Genomic DNA, 16,185 nt, shown 5'->3' with positions numbered 1-16,185 from the left:
CAAAATAACGTTTACCTTCAAATGCTCAAATGGAAAGGACAGTCTGTACTTAACATAACTGCTTGTGAGTTGAGCTGCCATTAAAATAATTCTAAAGTTAGGTGTTCGATTACAGAAGCTTCATGTAGCTGAAGTTCTTATCATAGTGTAAGTTACTGTCATTTTAAGTAACAGGATGACTCAGTATGATGGAATGTTTCAAAATCCGGTATTAAAATTCCCTTCTAAGATTTAGAAGGCAGGAAGACACTTTGCTGTATAACTCTATTTTATAATACCAAGTTACCTAATTCTATATGGCTATTAGGCATTTGATCATTTAATTAGTTTCCTATTGCTAAGCTCTTATCTTTTCCCAATTTTTACTCGAAGGAATTACAGTAACATCATGCTGCTAAGTTTTTCTTCCTTTATCATGAATCTGAAAAATAAGTCACCTTTCTGTAGAAATGTGAAATACCTGTAACCATTGACTCATTCCCTCTTAAATATGTATGTATGTATTTTGTCTTCAGGACCAAGAAGTGATAATGAGTAAGACTTAATGTTGTATTACTTTTTGCTTTGATACCATATTACTACTAAATATGCTTTTGATACCATATTTTAGCACATAATTAAAATGATGAATACATAAACACTACTTTCTCATAAAATGCTAATAAACGTGGATTGTTACAGTTCTTGTAAGAAGATAGGATTCAGTGCATAGAAATAGCAGTTGAGGGGCGCCTGTGTGGCTTAGTCGGTTAAGTGTCCGACTTTCGCTTAGGTCATGATCTCGCGTTTGTGGGTTCAAGCCCTGCGTCGGGCTCTGTGCTGACTGCCAGCTCAGAGCCTGGAGCCTGTTTCGGTCTGTGACTCCCTCTCTCTCTGACCCTCCCCTGCTCACGCTGTCTCTCTCTCTCTCCTAGAAATAAATAAAACATTAAAAAAAAAAAAAAAGAAAGAAATAGCAGTTGATTATGAAGTTAGAGAAATTTTTACAGACATTCACTATAAAATTGTGCATTCATCTTTGACAAGTTATTGTTTTATCTCCATTGAGTTTCTTCATAGCCACGAAATCAGTTTTACCTTCTCAGTGTTACCAAGTGAAAAAACTCACATGACTTGTAGCACTCAGAGATTTTAGATTGAAAACTTGAGATGCAACCATCCTGATCTTATCTGACAGCCCCTCTGTGCTGCTGTGGGCAAAGGCCAGCAATTAGTCTCACCACTGTCATGTTACTAATACTTCTGATCCAAAGGAGCTAACCAGTTTGAATAATAACATAACCGAAGGCCACGTTAGGTATTTATTCTTTTATAGTTTAAAGATGTGTTTATAAATTACTTAAAAATTGGGAATTTTTAAATAGAACCTTGCATATTATATTAGTTTATGTATGTATGTGTATACCATAGAATCCAATCCTCGTACCACACCCATTGCTTTAATTATGAAGTTGATTGATGAGGATTTTAATTTTGTTCATGACTTTTTTTTTTTTTTTACAATTTTCATTTACTAATGAAGGAAAAAAAAAGGAGTGATCTCTTTTATTTGACATTATTGTTTTATGGGAGGAGTTATTTGCATTTAGAGTGATTAGCATAGAAAGTATATTGCCAAAATTAAAATTTCTGGCAACTGTGTCTCTGCAGAAGAACTTGGTTAAGACTCACGGTATAATTTGCTCTCAAGTGTATTTGTTAGTTTCATGCGGTATTTTTTACTCAGTAGGTTTCTCATGTCAAATCTGGCCATTTATAGCAGCATGGATGGAACTTGAGGGTGTTATGCTGAGTGAAATAAGTCAGGCAGAGAAGGACAGATACCATATGTTTGCATGTATAGGTGGGTTAGGAGGAACTTAACAGAGGACCATGGGGGAGGAGAAGGGGAAAAATAGTGGGGGAGAGGGAGGGAGGAAAACCATGAGAGACTCTTGAATGCTGAGAACAAACTGAGGGCTGATGAGGTTGAGGGGAGGGGAAGGGGGATGATGGGCATGGAGGAGGGCACTTGTGGGGATGAGCACTGGGTGTTATATGGAAACCAACCTGACAATAAACTATTAAAAAATAATAAAATCTAGTTATGAAAATTAAAAAATAAAAATAAAAATTGATACAGTCAGTCATCAATCCCCCTGGACTGTGATATGGACATTAGGATCATGAGATTCCAGATCAGGAATCTAAGTTAGAATCTTAGCACCGTCACTTATGGCTTCAGACTGGGAAGTTTTCCGCAGTGATTAAATGAGATAGATAATAACATACATCTATCTGTAAAGATTATTGGGCAGATTAAGTAAGAGCTTAATGTCTAGATTAATCAACTATCAGTAAAATGTTTGCAATTATATATCTTTATTACCTCCTCTCCAAAATACTTGAAATAGTAATGTTCAGAATTTTTTTCTCTGTCTTATAAACACAAAGTTGGAAGGGAAAAATAACTGAATTTACTCATGAAAAACTGCTCCCAAGAACTTAGTATAAAAATTTTTCTCAAAGTCATTACCACAGCAAGTTAAAAGAGATGAGAGCTTACTATGAGAAATTATCTGGAAACATCGCATATTTTCTATTTTTATTAGTTTGTATTAAGTTTTTACAGTCACCATATTATACAAATATAGCTGTGGCATTTTCTGAGTTTTTTGTTTTTACTGTTTACCTGATTAATTAGGTGATTAGGTGATTGTAAAAGTGCCTAACAGAGGAGGCCTGCCTACCTCACAGAATGGATAAAAGAAAGGGCATTTCAGTAATTCTCCAGGTCTTTATCTTGCACATTTGCAGCTGGGCACTGGGCCAGCATTGAAATAGCTAAGTGTTCAAGGGAGCCCCGATTCTATTCCCACGTAGGACTTGTATATCTGGTACGGATAAGCAAAAGAAAATATGATAGGGGAGTTGGGTTTTCAAAATGCTAATAATAAAATTACAAAACCAACTCATATAAATGCAGATGATTGCACTGGCTCATTATTTTTAAAGTTGTTATAACACATCTGGTCTCTGGTAGGAAAATAGTTTACCTTATCATATGTCACATGACACAAAGAACCATGAACGTACCTATCCACGTTGTAAGTTGATGTGTCGCAAACCGAGTCATTTGCCCATTCAAGTATTTATTGAGCATCGATCCTGTAACAGGCATTTTACTGGCATCATGGATACAGTGTTGAACAAAACAGATGCTGTTTCTACCTCAGAGTGCTTATAGTCTACTGAGAGGTATCGACATTAAACAAAACAAAAAAAAAATTGTATAACTGAAAATTACAGACATTCTGTGCTTAAGTTGGATTAAAACATAGACCACTCATGGATTTGCCCAAGGGAGAGTTTAGTTATAATTGCAGGTAGAAAAAGTTGTGCAGGTAGAGAGAGTTTAGTTATAATTGCAGGTAGAGAAAAAATAAAAGTATTTTCACAGTGGGTGTTATATATGATTAGAAATGTTTCTATTGGGATGCTCAGAGACAGTGGTTAAGCTTTAGGAATCTGGTAGGCTGAAACATCCACCTGATCGTTCTTGACTAACAACAGAAGAGTGTGAGAAAGCTTTCCAATGAGGATAAACACTCAGTCCATGCAAACATGGAAAAAATATTGGTCTAAAAGAATGGCAAGTTGTTAGCTAGCCCTGGGCACTGAACTCTCTCATTTGGGCCTTGAATGTGATACATGACCTAAAGAAATATGGCATGCTATTCTGGAAGGTATCACAAACAAATACAGTTTAGGCTAGAGAGTCAGAATGTCAGAGCAGGTCTGAGGAATGTCTGAGGAAGACATTTTTTCTCTTGATACCAAAAGGACAAAGCAGTTAGTCTCCCAAGCAATTGTACGGAGAAGTGGGAGCTCTCTATGTGGAGGGACTAGCCAATGGACTGATCTCATCTGAGTTTTGTTCCTATGTAGTTTGAAACACATTATTTATAAACAAGGCCCTAAAGGGATTATTTGACCTCATAAAGGAATTTCAGTTCAGCCTGGAGACGTTTTTGGTAGATTTCCCAGGAGATTTTCATTAGTTTTTACAGATACTTAGTAGCAGAAAAACCTAAGGGTCATAACAAGTCACAAGCAAAGTTGTTCTTGGTTTGTTATTACCTTGATGAAGGCAAGTTTAGGATTGTCTCCCTTCCTTTCCTCCCTCAATTTTTCGGATATGCTATATGCCAAGTAAAATTCTGAAAATTGAAGTTCCAAGATGAGCAAGTGCCTGCTGTCACAGACCTTATGTTCTAGTGCAAGAGGCAAACAGTGTACATCAGATGGTATAAGAGCTACAAAGAGAAATAAATCATGATAAGGGGATGGGAAGTCAAAAGAGAGAAGTGCAGTTTTAGGTATAACCATGGAAGGCCTATCTGAAATGTAAGCTATGATGATAATACCTGAAGAAGACCTCTACAGAAAGAACTGTTCAGTGTAGAGACCCTGAAGCATGAATGAGCATGACTGGTGTGAGGAGGAAGTACCAGGCAGCTGGTGGAACAGGAGGGACTGGGGAATGGGAGAGCAGGCCATGAGCAATCGGAATGGCACTGGTCCAGGTCCTGTATGGCCTCAAAGAACATGGTAGGTTCCTTGTTTCTCTTCCTAAATATGATGGGAAGCCATTGGAACTGGACCTTTGAGCAGGAAAGTGACATGACTACATTCTTCCTTTTATAAGAGTCACTGAGGCACAGCTGGATGAGGACTGAGAATTGGACATTTGGCAAGGATGGAGTTGTTGACACAGACAGTGTGATATTGGAGTGGTGGGGACAAAGGACTGACTGAAGTGGTTCGTGTTGTTCAGCTGGGAGGCAAGAAGGGGGAGACTGAAAGTCTAGGCAGCTCTTTGTAGTAGTTCTGCAGGAAGGAGTTGTAGAGAAATGGATTGATGGCTGGAGAGGGAGGGAGGGGCTTAAAAGGAGGGAAATTTTATAGCCTATTTGTATACTATCAAGAATAATCCAATAGAGAGTCGAAAATGGGCAATTCTAAAGAGGGAAGAACTGTAGAAGTGAAGTCCTTCATTAGATGTTAGTTCCTTCTATTTTACTGTGGAAGTAACCTATATATTACAGTACTTAATCTGAATTCTAAAGTCAACTTTAGATTGGCGAAACATTTATGGGAAAAAAAGATACACAATGGAAAATGAAAGAAAATGCAAAAACAACGGATAATGATTTGGGGTTGACAATGAAAAGCAAACAAATGAAAGTTCCGTACAATTTAGGCCCATTGAGAATTATAAATACAATACCAGAATTAAGATAAGATCAAACATCTCTCATTCATCACCTAGGGAAAAATAAAGAATAATTTATAACAAAACAAAATATAAACCCCACATAATTTGCATTTGTCACTTAAAACTACTTTTTTGTATTTGAGTATTAATAGATGTTACACTTTAGAAATTCACAATACTTAAAGAGCAATACCATCACCAGTCTGTGAAAACCCAGCTAATGAGCCAGAAAAAAATGGACTCATCTCCTCCCTTCCTTGCCCAGGCTCGTCCTTTTGTCCACGTAGCTGAAGGGACAGGTAATAGCACCTTGAGGCCCAGGAATGAGGGTCAAGCAAGGGCCTGATTGACCAGAGGCTTTGGAACAATCAGAACTGAAAAAGCCTCGTGTAGCAAGGTGGGTACTTCACTGTTGCCCGTTTTCTTCCTTGACCACTGTCCCGTTCTTCTGGCCACGGGACCATGGCCTTGAGGGCCAGAGTTCAGCTCCAGTTTCCTCCGCAGCCATGTTTTCTCCCATGCAAACGCAATCCCAGCAGCGCAGTCTGCCAGAATTTTACACAACACATTTATTGCATTAAGACTATTTTTAATGGTGTCATACTTGAAAAACAACTTAGTAAGGGTTATGAGCGCATTATTCCTGACAAAGCAGTTACGCAATTAGGTCCTTGACACTTTTTTCCTTAGAATATCTGACTAAAGATTGTTGATACTGCTGTTAAGAAACCAACTGCATTTAGGCATGTAATTCCTTTGGTCATCTTTTTTAAGAGTTTTTTTGTTTTGTTTTGTTTTTAGATGAAGTGAAGAATCCTCCAAAAATATAACATATTTTCATAGCACTCATTCAGGAGTTTCAAAGAGATGTGGTCGTGGGCAAATTTGAAATACTCACACCCCATTTTCTTCCCTACAAGCTGTTGCTTTTCTCAGCAGCCAACAGGAAGAAGCCACAAATGTATTTTTAGTCCTGTGCCATTTCTATTTATGAAAGGAAATATGGTCATTGCAGTGATTGCTGCAAAGCCAGTGGGAGAGGATGACTCTACCTCCCCCTGACCATTGAGTGCGGCTATAGTTTTGCTCCCATGAAACTCCCCATTTTCATATCTCTGTATCTTCCATTGTCTTCTGCTGTCACCTCTCTCACCTGGTGATGTTGAGGATGTCTTATTTCAGATGATGATCCTTCTGTCACGGACTCACTTCCTCTGTCTCCTGTACCCATGCCTGTCCTCTTTTCATTCACCAGTCAGTGGAATCTGGTGGAATCTGTCCATATGACCAGAATAGTCCCAGACAGCTGACCTATGCCAGTGTGTATGGTTGTCTTCTTGAGTGATTGAACTACCACAGCTTCCTTTGGTAAATTTATTCTTCTCCTTAGGCTTAATTACGAGAGCTTCTAGATAGAGATTCATAGTTGAGGTCTGCATTTGGTTTTTGCTGACAAACCATTTAGTTACTTATGTTCTTTCATTAGTATTTTTTTTTAATGCTACCTTTTGGGAAGTGGGACTGGAATATCACTGACTTTTGGTTTATTATTCTTAAATATAGATTTTGATAGGACTTGAGTGTTTCACTACTATTATTAAAATAAAGGCAAGAACTTGTTAAAGAGTGAGAGANATCCATGTTGCTACACATGGCCAGATTTCATTCTTTCTCATTGCCATGTAGAAAGACTGAGTTTTAAATAGGAGTTCAGAATGTTTTATACAGATGCATGGGTCATTGTGTTTATCTTATTTTCAACAATGAGTAGAACTTTATCTTTTCCCTTCTGGGCATGCACAAGAGGTTGATTAGCTTCCTCCAAAAAAACTGGCTTCTTCTGTTCTTGTTTACCTGAAAAACTGCAGTCTGCTAATTCCTCTGCTTCATCTGCCATAGACTGGTTTGGTTCTAAGATTTGATGGTAATAACTAGCTCAGAGAGGAGGCAGAAATTGTCTATACTATTCTAAGAGAATTAGCAGAAAAGAGAAAACTCTAGGTAAGCTCCTTATAAACTGTAAAATGTCAAAGAGTGAGTTTGATTGGCTCTTGCCCTTCCCCCACCCCGCAGCCACAGTTAAATAAAAAAATCAAAGGGGAAAAGAAGAGAAAAATGAGAAAATAAGGAAACTACATGGAGTCCACATGGAGAGAGAGATGATACTTCACTCAGAGGTAGATAATACCTAGGGAGGGGAAGATCTAAATGAGAAAAATCATTTATTAGATAAAGTAGTTAAAGCAAGAGGTTAACAAAATGGTCTTTGTATTCATCCTATTACAGATTGTTAGCTACCACAGCATTTTAACCTGTTGGATAAGTTTCTTTTATAGTAAGAAGATTGAATTTATGTTTAAATAAATATATGCTTAAAAATGGTATTTTACTAATGAATATTCTGATGTAGTTGCTACATTCATTTTTCACCACTTCTCAGGTGAAACTTCTCAGGTGATATTAAGTACATTGAACATTACGTGTTGGGTTTTGAAATATAATAGCTTTCATTTCCTTTGTGGTTTCATTTTTTAGAAACAAATTTTTTTTCTTTCCTGAGAAATAGGAAGTTATCATATATAATAAATATAAAAGTAAGGCTCTTGCTTAAAATTTCTGATTTCAAATAGTACAGGTGCTAGTATGCTACAAAGAAATTCTTACTTTACATATTAGATTGCAGGTATTTATAGAATTATTGTGAAGATATTTGAATGTATATACTCATTGCGAGAGACCTTTGGAAATCTATCCATCCATCTAACTATATCTGCATATCAAATGAGCATTTTATCCAATGACTCTGAAGACCTATAGTAACAAATGAAGGAAGGAAGACTCTAAGATCCAAGGGGGAAATTTGGTGTTAGAATCATTGCTAGCCCTATTTTAAATTGGCCTTTTAATTATTTACAACTCTCTGGCTGGTTCCCTCTCTTTTTCTTATTCCCTTAATAATACTTTTTCTGTTCCAAACTCTGTGACTATTTTCTCAGTTCTTTCTCTTTGCCTATTCTCCATTGTTAATGGAGAATTTTATTAACTGATAATCTACTTTGTGTTCCTTAGAAATGAACAAGATGATATTTGTCTATCTAATAAATAAAAGAAGAGCCACCAATTTACAGAGTAATAATCACACACTCGAGTTTTCCCCAGCTACCTTTGTTTGGAGAAGGAAATGCTACTCTGATTGGCCAGCTGTATGTGTTCTTCAGGACCATGTTCTTCATGGCTTCACTGTCTTTTTTCTTCTACGTGTTAATTCATTTATTCAACAAATTTTTATTGAACTGATTATATGGTCAACAATATCCCCTGCTCCCAGATATGGAGATTTTTCAAATAAGCCCTCTTAAAAGTGAGCTCTAGTTTACAGTACACTGAAGCACTATTGTTTACACTGTGGCTCTCTTCCTGTTGATGAATCCTGAAATCAGTTTGATAGTTCATAGTCACCAGTTCTAAAGAAATAAAATGGAGATTCTTTAAAACTCTGAGCATATCACCCAAATAAATATTATATCATGAAACTTTGTTCAGTAATCTATTAATTTACATACATGCAAATGTGGTACTATAAGAGAGTGTATTGTATGTGCACCGAGTCATGTTGAAATATGTGTTTCTTCCTGTCCAGAAAGCTTGAAAAAGACTGCATTGAAGATCTCACCTTTGCCTGGGCCCCTTTCCTCTTCCTTTCTCCTTCCAGCTCCTCTCTCTCAAAGTATCTGCCATGGTGCCATCTTTTTTCTCTGCCTTTACTTCCTTCCATTTGCTTATCTTCCTTCTCTCAGTCAGTCTTTTCTGGCTCTTTCCACTACTCACCATTCTACCTACTTCTGAATCTTGATTCCTTTTTTCATTCTGTATCCCACCAAATCACCTATCCTAGAACTGGTGAATTATGGAACTAAGCTGCTTATGTTGAAAATGACAGTCTTTGTACTGCCATCTAGTGGTAGAACTTTAAAGAAATGCTGGAGTCTGTAGCCTAGTTATTTTCATTGCTTCCCAGTTTTTCCCACCTAGCACAGGGTTGTAAGGGAGTATAGTGAATATGCCCTTTTTAAGTAAAACTTGAACCTAAATTTGAAACATAATTTACCTACTTCATTTTTAGAGTAGGTAAAAATGTGTATATATATGTTTTTTAGAAATGACTATATTTAACTTGGACAAGGGAAAAAAAAGTGTAGCTCCTACCCACTTGTCCCACTTTCCATCTTGTATATTTGTATGTGACTTCTGTTGAGTAGAAATAAAATGTTAAACTTTCTGTGTATGCTTGGTTTTTTTTTAAAGTATGGTTTATGTTTGTTGGATAAATGGAAACATATATATGCCAACTTGTGTGCTACTAACAAGTTTTGCTGAATGCCATAGAGAAAAAATGAAGGATAAGTGGAGAGTTATTTCTGAGACAGCAAGAACTCAGGAAGACAAAATAGGAGAATTTGGTGAAACTGTAATAGCTTAGAGAATTCGTCAGTGGAACTGCCTCCTCAGTAGCTAGGGGCTTAGAAGTTCAGTAGAACAGGGTAGAATTAGAAAGATAATCTCATGGTATATGGGCTTCTCAGTTTCCTGGGGGAAAGAAAGACTTAATGGGACATAATGGGGTGAACCACACTAAGTTCCTCAGTTGACAAAAACTTTAGTTGTTTATATGTGTATGTATGTTTATGTAAACGTATGTTTATATGTGGTATATGCTCCTAGATTAAAATGGGGGAGGGTCTCCCAAAATCCATGGAAGCTTCATTAGCTACTGCTTTCCCAACACATTGCATTGTGCCTGATACTAGTTAATGCTCAGTAAATATTTATTGGTTGAAGATACGAATAAACAAATGAATAAATGAATATAGTCTGGCATATGTACAACGTTTTATATGAGATGCTAAGGAGTGCTGTGGTAGTGTCGGTCTGTAGTCCTAAACCCTGACCATAAAAGGATGTCTCATGTCCCAGCTACCATTTTCATGGCTTTCCATGATGACAGTTCTACCTTTGTCCATACACTTTCCTTTCCCTGGAAGGCCCTTTCTTTGCTGGCAAAAGACCTGACATAAATAAATAAATAAAGCCTTTTCTTTCTGGAAGGGTATATACTAAACTGTAAGGCAATTTATTTTATATCTATATACATGAAATTTTACATATATGTATATAAATATATAGGTTCAATATATTTGGCTCAGTATCTAAGATAACACGTAATTATAATATAGTGATATCTGTATCATTGCCTCACTGCCTTATCCAGTGTCTGGCACACAATGAACAGTTAAGTGTTTGCAGATTGAGTGAAAACCATTCCCAAAGCTGTTACTATTTTATGTCATTGGGCCATCTGTAATTCCCTGGCATTCTTGAGCATATTGTTTCTACTGTTTCCAAGTTTGTTTTATTTCATAGTACTTAATGTTAAAAAATGATATTTGGTGTACATTATAGATACTTGCTATGATTTTGATTTTAATAGTTTCTAGAATTGAACCCCTGTGGGTGAGAAGTATTCTTATGACTTCAAAATGCTCTTAATGAAAAGATACTGCCGTGTGAAAACTATAGTCAGTTCATACTTATTCTTTTACCCGCAGGTAAAATATTTTACCTGTGAAACTAGGATAAATAATGGCTTTGATTGGATCCAGGCAATTAATAGAGTCTATTATCGGTTTCTTAAATAACAGTGACACCAATTTCATTTCCTAGTCAGGGTGAAACAATTATACCTCCTACCCCTCTGCAGTTAACCATGTCAGCATCGTAGTACCGTAAAATCTCAATAAAATCTGAAAACTGTGGAGTATGGATAATCCCACTATAAATTGTAATAAAAATTACCCCTCCAGACTCTATATTCTCACCATTAAGTTCATAGACACTGTCTCTTTGTACATAAAGTTTTATGAAATAAATCGACCAGTTCCCCTGTCTTTACCAGATAGCAAGCTGTTTTGATTTAAAAGCTGATAATGGTACAATCAGATTTTGGTGTTTGCAGTGCATTCTAAAACCATAAATTTCATCTAATGAACCTTAAGTAGAAGGAAAATGCTACTTTTATTTGCACTATGCAATGAGCGTCTCTTGGTGAAAAGGAATAAATGACGTATTTACCGTGGTGGGCCTATTTGTTGCAGCCATAAAACAAAGATTTGGTTTCCTGCCACAGATCTCTAATCTTAAAGGTATATTAAGCAAGCCCGAGCACAAATCTAAAACAGCTTTGTCTGAATTGTCTCAAATCTGTGTTTAGAAGGAATTGTCAGTTTTGTGATTGCAGTTTTGTCTCTCCGTGCTAAATCCAAGGGCTCCCTCATCATCTCTGACACGGCCTTTGTCAGGAGTGGATGTTTTAAATCAGTGCTCTATAAACACAGAGCCCTTTAAAACAGAGGAACCCTTTGAGAGACCTAGGTTGTAAATCCCCAGAGAACATGAATTAGATTCTAGACAAAGTCATATGTTATAAGGAAGGTAGAGTAGGTCGTATTTGAGGTCGAAAGTTAAAGAAGCATAAGATTTTGCTACTCAGAGTAGGTGGACATGTTCCAGACCAGGAAGAGTGAACAGTGAGGGCAGAGAATGGCGGGGACATAAAGAATGAAGAATAGTGTGGTTTTACAGAATTGTAGGCTGTAACGCACTCATACGCACATAACCTTGCATAGAATATAAAACACATACTGCTTGCATGATATATGCTACGAATTACTTACAAGAGCAGATCTGAGATCCTTTCTCTGAAAAGCAAAACCTTTTAGCTCTTAGTTTAGATATACTTCTTACATTCTTTGTGAATATGATTTTCCAGCTGCGCATAGAGAGAAAGTAGTAAGAGCTGCAGAGGAAAAAGAGCTGAGAGGAATATTTCTCAATTTTTAATTTTATGACTTGGATCCCCTGAAATGTTGTCTTGGTAGATGTTTTTATGTTTTCCCTATAACCACAAGAATTCTGTAGGGGTTCACTTTCTGTAATTTCCCTTAATAAAAGAAAATAGACCACCTGGTTTTGCATTACCAATCTACAAATGCTCGATACCCTCTGAGATTCTCCTCTGCCAACCCCCTGCCCAAATTAGGAAACTCCCTTTGGTAGGTGAAGCTAAGAGCAAAAAGTGGCACCTAACAAAGAAGGTGTCAAAATTATTATTAAAATAAGAATGTGAAAAATCACAGCAAGGTCTTTCGGGATTAGAGTAAATAGGCTCACACAGCTCTTTAGTCCTTGGAGATAATATTTTATTACAGCACAATAATTGCTTTTGAAATAATGACCATTAGTAATGAAAGAAAGGTTAAATTATGGTCAGTCGATTTGAAGTAGGCAACAAAGAAAGTAGGTAATAAATCTTATACAGATATTTATTAAAAATCATTTAAATAATTAACCTTTATTGAATGCCTATATGTTCTTTGTGCTTTATATACATCATCTTTAAGTCTTACAGTAACTGAGGTATGGGCATTATGGGCTGTCTTTTACAGATAAGAACACTGAGACTCGCGTTCCTTCCTTAGCTCCTTCTAAGGAGCACAGCTTCTTAGTGATAGAGCCTTCAATAAAATCAAAATTTCTTAATGCCCTCAAGCTATTGACCTTATTTAGACTTGATGCTTAAAGAGGTATGCGTTGGTTATGTCGAAAATTTGTCCGTATTAATGCAATTCCATCTTTCCTCGAATTAGATATGTCATATTTTTAAATAATTTTATTTTTCAGCAAGGCTTAAAGTTAGATATACATGAAATCTATAGCTCTGTATCTGCCTATCTATAAATTGCATGCAGTAATTCCATGTTGCTAAATTTTGGCATTACCGTATTCTGTATTTTCGTTTGTCCAGCCTCTTGCAGCATTAAAAACAGCCTCGAGCTGTAGGTTAACATTTCTAGGTGTAGGGAGATTTGTCAAAGCGTGGTTCACTGAGTTTCAGAGACCGACATCTATGTCACTTTTAGACATATCTGGTCCCTGCCTGGAGCTCTCTTGAGCAGAGAATTGGTTCGACGGACATCTATAGCACAGACCTGCCTCTTCTGTCCTGCCTCATTTGTGGTCATGGTTATTTCCTGAAAAACACAAACAGAAACCGCGGAATAAAAATGCAGCCAGCATTTATTATTACTGTTATAATTATATTTATTTTTCTTAGATTAATGAGTTCAATAAAATTCCAAGCACTAGCCAATAGCTAATAATCATTATAGCATTACAGTTTTAGAATTATCCTAGCTTATATAGCAGATGTTCCAAAATGCCTTCTTTAAAATTGGAAAATAAATCCCATAAAATGTGTGTTTGCTTACAGAGAATAGCTTCGTAGTAAGACAGTAAGAGCTGACATTTTCCCATTTTTGTTCCTCTTCAGAGTCTCAAGTAGTATCTTTTCTGTGTTTTTTGTAGATCTCATTTGATTAGGCTTATCAAGGAGCAGAATACCTTATATGCCATCCAGAATTGATCGGTATCGTGATAGGTGATAACAGGTATTTTCCACATTCTCAGAGTGATGGTTATAATGGAACAGAATCCATTTATCATCTAACAAATGAGCACTAACTGGTGAGGCACTGCTTCCTTAATGGCATTGTTGTACCCATTGGTATAATCTACAGTAATCAAGGTAGTATAACCTCCAATTATGTGTTTTATTGTCTCATTATCCACCTTGCAAGTAAAATAACTACTAACAGGCCCATTTCTCTCCTTCCTTGGCCACTTGCGATCATTTTTTATAGTAATCATCATCATAAGCCCCTCGTACTAAAAAATAAACTCCCTTTCAACTATAACTTAAATCAGCTTTAACTGTGTAACTTTGTATATCTGATGTAAATGGAAGATTACAGCTTTTTCAGTGTATAAGTCTAAATAAGCCACTGAATGGTTTATAGATATTTTTCAGGGCTGTGCTCTGTATTTCTAACTCCGATCAACATTGAGAGTAGAACTATCCTTACTAACAGCAGAGAAAGCCATCACAGACTCCTGTGCTACTTGATAAGATTACTTTATAGCTTATCCCACAGAAGATGGCAGGGACATCAGCCATGTTATTACTGTTTAGCCATTGGGGGCTTGGGTAGAGCGGTCTTGCATATTTGTAAACTACAAGGTGCAGTGGCCATTGGGCTCAGAGAACGCCGTGGTGTCCTATACCTTATTTGTGCATGTACGTATACATGCAAACATGTGAACATTCACAGACACATGAATTTGTGTATGTATATTCATACTTTAAAATTGATACCATCTAGAAACTATTGTACTTTAGAAACTAAATGAAATTCGTTGGTTTACCAGAAACTTATTTATTCCCTATGTTATGCCATTTAAATGGAGGAAAAGTTTTCATATTTATTATTTACATGAATGGGATGATTATAGCACCCATTTGTTTTCTTCCTTGCTTTCTTTTTATCAAAACTAAAAAAACAAAAAACAACTTGAACTGTCAGAAGTGTTACTGAATAGTAATAAAAACATTTGAGCTGCTTTTATGTAAAAAAAAAAAAAAAAGAAAAAACTTTAATCCCCATTTTTTAAATGTTTTTTTTAATTTTTTATTTCTGAGAGAGACAGACAGACAGCATGAGCAGGGAGGGTCAAAGAGAGAGAGAGACAGAATCTGAAGCAGTCTCCAGGCTCTGAGCTAGCTGTCAGCACAGAGCCCGATGCGGGACTCGAACCCACAAACCATGAGATCATGACCTGAGCCGAAGTCGGTGCTTAACCAACTGAGCCACCCAGGTGCCCCTCAATCCCCATTTTTTAACCTTTTGCCATATGCAGGAATTGCCCCATGTTTTCGTTTTTATTTACTTAGCCCTTTGAGTGCACATTTATGACTCAGCCACGTTTACAATGCACAGGTGATGCCCACAAGAGCTTATAGTTGAGTGAATGGAGAAGGAAAATCAGCTAGAATGAGGAGAGTTCTATCACACAGATAAGTGTAGACTCACAGAGGTAGGTCACAAAGGAAGGGACACAAAGCTTAGTGGTTGACAGGGAGTGGTGGTCGTTTCAGGATGTTACTCAGAGGAGAGTGTGTACTTGCGTTATCCACATAGATAAGAGGGAAAGAAAGGGAGTTTAAAAAAAAAAAAAAAGATTCAGAATCCTGGACTGATGAAAGGAGTTCTTGTGTGCCTAGCTGGGTGGTCTGCGTGAACGGGATGCCACAGGGGCGAAGGTTTGTAAGTCAGTGGGTTAGGGTATGGGGGCAGGTGAGAATTCGTAAAGGCCCATGCAGGGGCGGTGCCGATGCAAATCCAATGGACAAAACTTGTTGCCCAAAAGGATGTTGAAGACAAGGGAGAAAATAAATGTAGAGAATTCCCAACTTCTTGTTTTGACAACTGCCACATGTTGAGAAAAGTTGGTTGAAAAAGGTATGAATTGAAAGATGGTACTGAGAATTTTACGTAGGAAACAACATAAAGTGGAAAAATCAACAAAAGCAACAACAGAAAAAGATGCGAGATATGAATTGACGTGCTCCAGAATTCATCTAAAAGGACGTGTATAAAATAGGAGTAGGTAGAACCTGTTATTCAGAGAAATGTCTGAGGATTTGGAAAATTTGGGAAGCCATGAATCTTAGAATATAGTTTAATCAGTAAAAATAAATCCACATCTAGACAAACAGCCGTGGAATTGTCAGGCATGAGTCGTAAAGAAAATCTCAAAAGCTTATCTACAAAGGAATTAAAGGAAAAAAAAAAAAAAGACTGTCAACAACGACAACTGGCAAAGAGCAATTCAGTCATATCTTTAAAGGACTGGGTGAGGAAACCTGGAATTCTGTTCTCAGCTAGATTCCATTGACAGTAAAATAAAAGTTATTTCAGGCATATGTTGGCAAAGACTTTACCATGCACACAAATTGGCTGAAAGAATTTAAGGCT

General features: G+C 36.8%; 1 protein-coding gene across 3 annotated transcripts in view; it reads left to right on the top strand.

The window, feature by feature from the left end:
• Positions 1-16,185, top strand: part of KLF12 (KLF transcription factor 12) — a 426,216-nt gene that overhangs the window by 289,763 nt on the left and 120,268 nt on the right. The window lies entirely within an intron of this gene.

Source organism: Crocuta crocuta, unplaced genomic scaffold, assembly GCF_008692635.1.
Source record: "Crocuta crocuta isolate KB4526 unplaced genomic scaffold, BGI_CrCroc_1.0 scaffold60, whole genome shotgun sequence".
Taxonomy (NCBI): Eukaryota; Metazoa; Chordata; class Mammalia; order Carnivora; family Hyaenidae; genus Crocuta; species Crocuta crocuta.
Note: the sequence above shows the minus strand (reverse complement) of the source record. Positions and strands in the feature narration are given on the sequence as shown.